Source organism: Colias philodice, chromosome 25, assembly GCF_061535455.1.
Source record: "Colias philodice isolate Cphi_HAF_F1 chromosome 25, ilColPhil1 Martin Lab GWU primary, whole genome shotgun sequence".
Classification (NCBI taxonomy): Eukaryota; Metazoa; Arthropoda; class Insecta; order Lepidoptera; family Pieridae; genus Colias; species Colias philodice.
The window spans coordinates 2,792,185-2,801,578 of NC_143110.1; positions in this window are offsets into that span (position 1 = coordinate 2,792,185).

A 9,394-nucleotide genomic window follows, 5' to 3' on the forward strand; every position below is an offset into this window, starting at 1 on the left:
GCAATCGAGCGAGTGATATTGGCACGAGATGCTCAACGATCAAGATTACACGGTCAATGTCTTAATGAGTCATGCGGTCGCGAGTTATAAGTGAATAGCGGTAAAATATCATATGATGTAATTATTATTATTTTACATAAGCTTAAGCTTTGGTAGTTAGTATTTTAAAGGTTTTGCATGTAAAGTCAAATTTCTTGATAAGTATTATTTTGTTTTAGTTTTTCTTAACCTTATATTTTGTAAATTCAATAGTCTTTTTAGGATTTTTATAGCTTCAATTATAATTTCATTATACCCTATAGAGGTCTCTTCGTCAGGCGAATTTAAAAGTAACATAATCTTGAATACTGCAGTATTGGAAGTTCAAGTAAAAATCGTTCTTAATTATTGTTTAAATAAGCATAAGAAATTTTAAAAGTTTATTTGAATGAAATTTGTTTCCATGATTAAAATTTAAAATGTGAATATAAATCACTACCATGATAACCATATCATATAATTTTCAAAATAATCTTGATACTCGCACGCTCGCCGCTCATAGCTTACACAAACGAATGTAGAGAGCTGGATAACACGCGCGTCAGTGAGATGCGCAGCTGACTTGCTGACCGAGCGGGTAGCGCGACTGGTGGTTCTTGATACTTTATACTTAAAAAAGTGTTGGATGTTAAAATAAAATGTAAAATTAATAAATTATTTTAACTGTTTTACTTTATTTTCAAGAAAATACATACATGTCCGATTTTAAGGGTACAAAAAAAATGTTTATCGACAACTCTACTGCTACTGGCTCTACTCTCTATTTCCAGTTAATTCATTACTTATTTTAGCCCAAACCCAACAATAAAATCTAACCAATATTTCACAAAAACTATGTATATAGCAGATTTTACTCATGAAATAATTTTCAATAACCGTTTTCAAAAACGGTTATTTCATGAGATTTCTGATTTAGCTTTATAGTTTTTGTTTATCTTAAAGTTTCATTAGTTTCGTAAATATAAGATCGTGTGGATTTTTTTTATTTTTATGTTTGTTTCAATTTTACGCTATACTATAACTTATGACAGTAACTTGGAAAAGGATGGAAATGAAACTAATAAGTGTCCTATAAGAAGTTTTTAAGAAATATAGTTACTATTTAATTCAGAATTTATCTGAAACAGTACAAAAATAATTAACCATTAAATTTATAATAGTTTGATAGATATAACATCTATGTCGATATGTTTTGCAACAGAATATATAAATATAGATATGATTTTACTAACTGGACAATTTCCTATCTGAAAACAAAAATTTAAAAACGTTCACATTATATTCACAACTAGCGGTCCGGCGGCTTCGCCCGTGGTACATATTTACGTTTTCTCTACATAAAAACCATCCTCGTACTTCAAGGAATATAATAGAAAAGAATTATCGAAATCGGTTCAGCCGTTCACACGTGATGCCGTGACAACGCGAAACGGGTGCGGACCCGCCGCCTTTATAAAGCTCCCGCCGCGAAGCGCGTCGAACGCGGCAACTGATACACAAAAATAATCCTTATGGCTGCATGATTCTGTAATTCACGCGCGATGACTTATAGCGTATTTCATGTATAACTTTGGTGTTTCTACACCGATTTACATGATTCTTTTACTATAACCTGCCCAGGAGTATGAAGAATAATTGTGCCAAATTTTGTTAAAATCCGTCGGGTAGTTTTTGTTTCTATAACGAATATACAGACAGACAGACAGACAGACCGACAGACAAAAATTTTACTGATTGCATTTTTGGCATCAGTAGCGATCCCTTATCACCCCTTCATAGTTTTTTTTTAAATATATTTCATGTACAGAATTGGCCTCTCTACAGATTTATTATAAGTATAGATGTAAATTCTATTGTAACTAACAAACTATCCAACTAGATTAATCCTATAAGCAAACTATCCTCATAAGACTAAAGTATCAAAACCGTTCACACAAGATCTGCGCACGCGCCTCGGCAGATGTACGCAGCATCTGTCGCACACACACGCACGCACACACACACGCACACAACAACCTGCAACAGCTGATCGCTACCTGCTTTCTTTTTTTAAAATTTCTCAAACAACGGATTTCGATTAAACAGTATTTTTAGATCGTTTTAACAGATACTGTTGAACTTTAGAATTTATAGAATTCGCATGGTTTCTGTTTGTGTTTAATTGGAGATATTTTTTATATTGACTTGTTAGTGTTTATTTCTGTATTTAGTTCCACTAAATAATAACATAGTATTTTTAACCAAGAATATAATGGAATATAGTTATTTAAGTAAGGGCTGATTTTTCAATCTTTGGTTAAATCTTATTCGTCGAATCCATACTAATATTATAAATGCGAAAGTAACTCTGTCTGTCTGCCTGTTACTCAATAACGCCTAAACTACTGAACCAATTTTCATGAAATATGGTATATAGATATTTTTATACCCGAGAAAGGACATAGGCTACTTTTTATCCCGGGAAAATGACACAATCCCGGAACTCCCACGGGAACGGGAACTATGCGGGTTTTTCTTTGACTGCGCGGGCGAAGCCGCGGGCGGAAACCTAGTACAGTAAAAGTTCTTTATTCGCGGGCAATAGGTTCCGTAAATGTGCCGCGAATAGAGAAACCGTAAATATGGAATGGTAATTTGTATGGGGTTATAGGGGATACGTTCCTGGGTGACGAAATAAGGAAGCAAATACATAAAGAAATCAATTTTATTTAAATTTTTGACCATACATATTTATTAATAACCATTTAATTAGGTATTATCTTCAGGTTTAGGCAATGGCTTGGCACTTTTTACTCGTTTTCTGGTCGATATTATAAATTCGTAGTTGTAGTTCAGGCGTTTACTAAGGATAACGATTGATTTTTATTTAGGTAAATACATATATGTAAGTACTGATGTACCGATTCGATCCGCGAATAAAGAATTTTGGGCCGCGAATATAGAAATTAGGTCGCATTTTTTCCATCCGCGAATAGTGAAACCGCGAATGAAGGAAGCGCGAATAAGGAACTTTGACTGTAATGTATAAATCTACCATTGAAAACTACCATTTTAAAAAAATATTCTAATTGCCCGTATTTGACAGTTTACGTGACATTTTAATATTATCGTGTAATACTTTATTGGACGGATAAGTTTTATCCAAGCATTGAAAAATCGGCCCAAAGTAGTTTACATAGCAAAACAACGCATTACTAATTTACTATATACATATATAAGACACTTTTCATACAATTTCTGCAAAGTACACATTTATTCAATTTTATATCTCTATTAGTCATTATAATTATCAGTCTATATGTGCTATTAGACAATTTCGTGAATAAATTACGACTGATATATTTTGTTTTTATATCTTTTTAAGTGATTTCTGAAATAAAGAATTCCTTCTTCATTACCTTCGTTTTTTTTAAATTACTTACTTACAATTATTTTTTTTTACTTTTTGATGTAGAAATTGCCTAAAATTTTCCTATTATCCGAACATTTAGGTACACTAACTAGTATTTCCTTATACATCTGTGTATAATAACCACAATAATGATCATTCATCTGTGGTTCTTGGCGCGTTTTTAGGTTAGGTTTTCGCGCGTATTCCTTTTTGAGGTTACATGACGTATGTCATTGAAACCGGCCTTCGAAATTGCTAACAAGGGCAATATTGGAGTTACGAGGTTAATCTCACCAGCTGTAAAACCATCTGCGTTATAATTAAAATAATATATTTCCAATCCAATCGTCGAATCTGTGTTAATCAATGTATGAGTGAATCGATGTCATTTGCATTTATGAAATTTTTGATAGTCTGTGGTTGTGTGCTAATTAATTTTAAATTGTGTATTGTATTCTTATCGGTTTTAGTACAATAAGACAATAAGAATAATTGCTTATTTCTATCTGTCTATTGAATACGAAATGAATACACGAATTTATGAGAATTTTATAAAAATGTACATATTAATTACTCAACATAGCAATTAATCGTTTTGATTAGCATTTTGTTTGCAAAATACGTTCGACATTTTTTTATAATAAATAATTCACGTAACTATTTACCTACATATTAGAAAAATAATGTACAGTAACAGTAAATTCGATCGGTAACTACAATTTTACCGGCAAAGTCATTAGTAGTATAGAGAGACAAATGTAGAGATGATTTTTTTATATGAAATTGAAATTTGTTAAAAAACATAAATTCTACTTCGAATCTTTAATGTTGCGTTGAATCGTTCAAAACAGACATAATAGTATAAATTATCTAAAAAATAAATTATAATTTGCTAAAACGTTTTAAATACATCGCGAATGATCAACATATTTCCGTGCAATGTTATTTCGCACATGGCAAGATAAACAGTTTTTTAACTTTTTTACATCTAAGGTCGATGCTCGGAAAATCCCTTGGCAGGTGTGAAGCAGCTGTGATACCTCTGAGAGGGGTGATCCATAGATACTAGATAATTTATCTATGCCGTTCGTGGGTGTAGGGCTCTATAATTGTCTTTGGTTCGTTTTTTGACGTTTCCAATGAGAATGTAGTTCCTCTTTAATTGTTTATGATGTTGTACGCTCCTTTTTTGATATTTAACTCGTTTAATGATGGTAATCTATATAATTATGAATTCTATTTGTAGATTCGTAGAATCAAACACGTGTGTGGAATTACTTCGTATAGAATGTGTTTATTTCTTTATTATTAAGTTTGAGGATTAAATACTTGAAGTAATTAGTTAGAAAACGATGGGACGTGGGATTATTTTGTCTTATAGGAATTGTGCAAATTAAAATTATTAATTTTAATGATGCATACGAATGTTACGTATGACGTTGATCTTTTGAAAATAAATTTAAAGTATTTAGTTTAGATCTATTTTATTTCAGTAGGTATGTTTCAAGTATCAGATAAAAACAATTCGTAAATAAATATAGATACAAAAGAATTTAAAAATTATGTCTGGCCTGCCAATAGTCTGGAATTCTAGTTACAACGTAGTTGGACCAGTGATTATTGACTGTACGTCAGACTATCTCTATAGAATGGCTCTATGAAAAAATAATTATAATAATTAAAAATTGCTAATTGAAAAAATATTGTTTGATTAACGTTGGCTTTACCGCCTTGATCCTGTTCCTATCGCAGAGCATATACTTAAGTATCATAAAAGCGATGCTTATCAATTCTCTATTTAGACAACAAGCCTCATAATTCCACACCAGATGGCGCCACATTAAATGTCAAACTTGTACCGTTAGCAAAAAATGTAAACATATAATTTTTCGTCTCTAAAACCATAACAATGAATCATTACTATATAAAAACATTCAGACAAGTGACGCGCAGACAGACGTGACTCAGTCTGGGAATGTGTGAATCACAAATGGATTAATTCATAACGTTACATGCACTTTTTATGTCAACATTGGGAAAGCGATGGTGGCCACGGTCGGGATTTGGATGGGTTACCGAAACAGAGTAGTCCCAGATATAAATAGATTAAATAGACTATAGAGTCTAGGCTCTATTTAATCTATTTATAGGAATAGAGGACATGTTCTTCGTAAGTTCTTTGAAAGTGAAAGTTAATTTAAAATCATATAAGATGAAGATCCCATCTTTGGTAGAGTTGGTAGAGAGATTGCTCTGACACCTGCTTTTGAGCATTTGACCAATATATCATACGTTTATGTCATTATATGGTTATAGGCAGAGAAATCCTGTTAGTAAAGCCAGCCCCCCTAGTCAAGTGGCTTTCTGTTTGCGTAGCGTTCAATAGAATAGACTACGAATGTATGAGATTGACGTAAGCTGTAGATAAACGTATCTACGCCACTTGACTAGGGGGGCAGCTAAGACATAGGAATGTATAGAGAGAGCTCGATCCTCCACTTTTTGTAGCCCACTTCAAAAAATAAATAATTATAATAAAAGACTACGTTCCTCAATACCGAAAGAATCTACTTAGCATATTGCAAAAAGGTAGTAACACTTACCTACCAATTAACAGACTACAATAAATAAGAATTTAGAATACTAATACTAATAGTCTATGCAATACAGAAACAATCTTAGCAGATTCCAATAAGCTGCCAAATTACTTAACTGATCATGACATAGATCGAGCATAAACATATAGATAAGGGACAACGATTAACCAAGAAGAATATCATGCTAAAAAGCAAGTTACTCAATACCCAATCTTACACGCTGCAAAAGCTATAGAGAGCTATATAGAGATGAATAAAAAGTGCGTTGACTTGGCAGGTGGTTGGCGCGTGCGGTGCACACCTTGCGCACGAGATTATCCAGATTAATGTATTGTTGCCGATTAACTGGCTAAAATAAGTTTTAAATAACCTTTTTAAATATACAGCATTATGTGGAGACTGGTGGAGACTTTTGAATCGAGGTTAGATATGAGATATGTCTGTTTATACGATTGTGAATGTGTATGTGAGGTTGTTTGTTACTTTTACGGCTGAATTAAATTATTTTTCTTTATAGATACTGTTTTTCCAGTCAATGGTAAATGCTAAAAATTAAAATTATGTAATGACGATTCAAAAGTGCTCCTAGAAGAAGTCTTATTGAATAAATAAATGTTTGAGTTCGAGTTTTAAGTTTAATAAACTGATTTCGATGAAATTTGTAATATTGATAGTTTTACTGTGCAAAACTACCTTACTTTTGTTATACTCGTTTAAAAGGTACCTAATGGTTTCTTTTTCAGTGTCGATGTTCAAATAAAAACTTTTAGTCAAACAGCAATTTTCATTGTCTCAAAATTCACTACTAGGTAATTCCTAAAAATTCAACGAAAAATACAGACAAAATTCTCATTAAAAGCATTAGATAAATGATAATTAGTGTTTACGATAATCGATTAAAAAATGGCGGCAAAAGTTTGACATTCGCCCCGACGACCATTTGCATTTATTAACATTAATCGGCCATTACGGAATGGTTACGACAAAAGAGCGGAAACATGACTATAGTCGTACCGTTTTAATAAAAAAGTCTGCCCCTGTAAATACATTTAAAATGGAATAGATATAGAATTTCAATAAGTAACGAATACAGGCTGTATAGGAAGTTAGGAAAAAATTGTTTTTCATAACAAACAATTTTAATTAAGTAATTAGCTATTATGTATTAGGATGACATATCTATAAGATATGGACATGTGTATGAACATTATTAGTTTTTACTTTTTATCATGTTTTTATGATACCTAATTGTAAAAAAAGCGGCAAAATTATCGTATTGACGCCTATAGGCGTCACTATGATGACAATGATTTTATAAAATCCAATTGATTTTGAATCATGCCTTCAAAATTTTTCTTTGCAGTCATCATAGTGACCAAGGAGTTCTTACTAGAACATCGACAAATTGATAGTTCATAAGTTATAATAATATAAAAAAGGGAGAGCGAATAAGAATTTATTCGTATTCAACTGATTTTCTATGTCATAGACTAATACAACTTTTGATACTTGGAATTATTTTTTTGCGATTTGAAATTTACAAACATCCTACAACTTACAAGCTATACAATAAAGAATGAAAGTATTAAATTATACGCCAATCATTGGAGCATCATACAAATGATGTATGCGACATATCGCATACTAGTTACATACTTGGGTTCGCACGGTGATTGTCACTGGACGGAGCTTTCTATTGTTTCCATTGTTGCCTTAAAATAAGCCAGCAATAGCCGTTTATATAAATACTAGCATACCGCCCGCGGCTTCGCCCGCTTTGTCTAAAACCTTATAAATTATTGTGTCCCTTCGTCCAGCATACTCACCACAACTCACCATGGAATCCTGATATTTCATGAATGTCAAAAAACTGTTCTGAAATAGTGCTAAATAGTGCCCAAAGGAAAAAAATAGTGCTCTTGTACTTGCGAAGTTATAGCCATAGTTCGATGAGTATGCTGGACGAAGGTTTCGCCCAGCATACTCACCTCCGTCCGGAGAATCTGTATACGCTTCAAACATAATTCATACTTCAAAAAATAGTTCCCAAATAGTGCCAAACGGTGCCCAAAAAGAAAAAACAGTGCTCGAATAACTTCGGAGTTACAGGCTTCGTTCCTACGCCCAGCATACTCACCTCAGTGCGCGAATATCGAACGAGCTATAGGAACAATTTACGTCTCAAAAAATTGTGCTTGAAATAGTGCCCAATATCAGTCCAATTTTTGCTTGACTTTTGACCTAGAAAACCATTAAATTTGATTGTAAACTTCTACATACATTACATTGAGTACAGTCGAATACAATATTATTAACTTTCTTTCTAACAATTTTTGTCTTGTGTAAATTATTTGTTTTGTTATATTGTCTATGTAAGGGAGTATTTACTTTAGAATCGCAATATTATTAATTACACATTATTTTAATAATACTTTATAATAATATGATTAAGCCTTCGCGCGTCGCATGGGACCCCGGTAGCTAGGAACAATGATTTTATATATTTGTCTAGATCACGGCGCTTGAAGGATTAAGATATCAAATGAAGTAAATCATGCATGAAAAATAAAGTTGCTGTTATTAATGCTTACATTACAACTGACAAAATTATTCAAAATAATCATTTTCCGGATCAAGGACGGTACCACAACGTTTACGGAATTGACCTGTATTCCTCATGTGATAAAGTTCAATATAGTGTGGCAGTAATGGATGCACGTACGGTCAATAGGTATGGGGCTTACGACGCGCGGCGCCCGCGACGCTGAACATTTTTTTATATGTATATTATATACAATATTAAAACTACAATTTTTTCTATTTACATTGATTATATTATGAATGTTAACAAAAGCTGTGAACTAGTTAACTAGAATTCTGATTACTTTGGCCCTTTAAATAGTAATAAATAACGTAAGTAATTAAAAATGTTTTTTATTGCTAAACCTTTCATTGATGAAACTATTGGAAAGAGTTTTAAAAATTTGTATAACTATGTCACAGTACTAGTTTTGACTGGTTATAAGTTTTGCCTGCAACATATATACAAAAAGAAACTGTATAATTTCCTTTTTACAATTTTTCAAGATATTAATTTTATTGGCTGCAAATGACTGTTTTTATTCAGACAAACACACAATGCAATGAAGTAATAGACTTCATTTACGCTTAAAGTTTCATTCATTTATTATTATTTATAAAATATATAATAATGCATTTAATCGAAAGTTTTTGACATGTGAAAAAATACCATAATTATTTCCAATAACATGAAGTCTACAATTAGAAAGTTTAATATTTTTGTCCAAAAACATGTGTCGACGACTGTACCCCATTTTACGTTAGTATGTAGAAGTTTACATTAAAA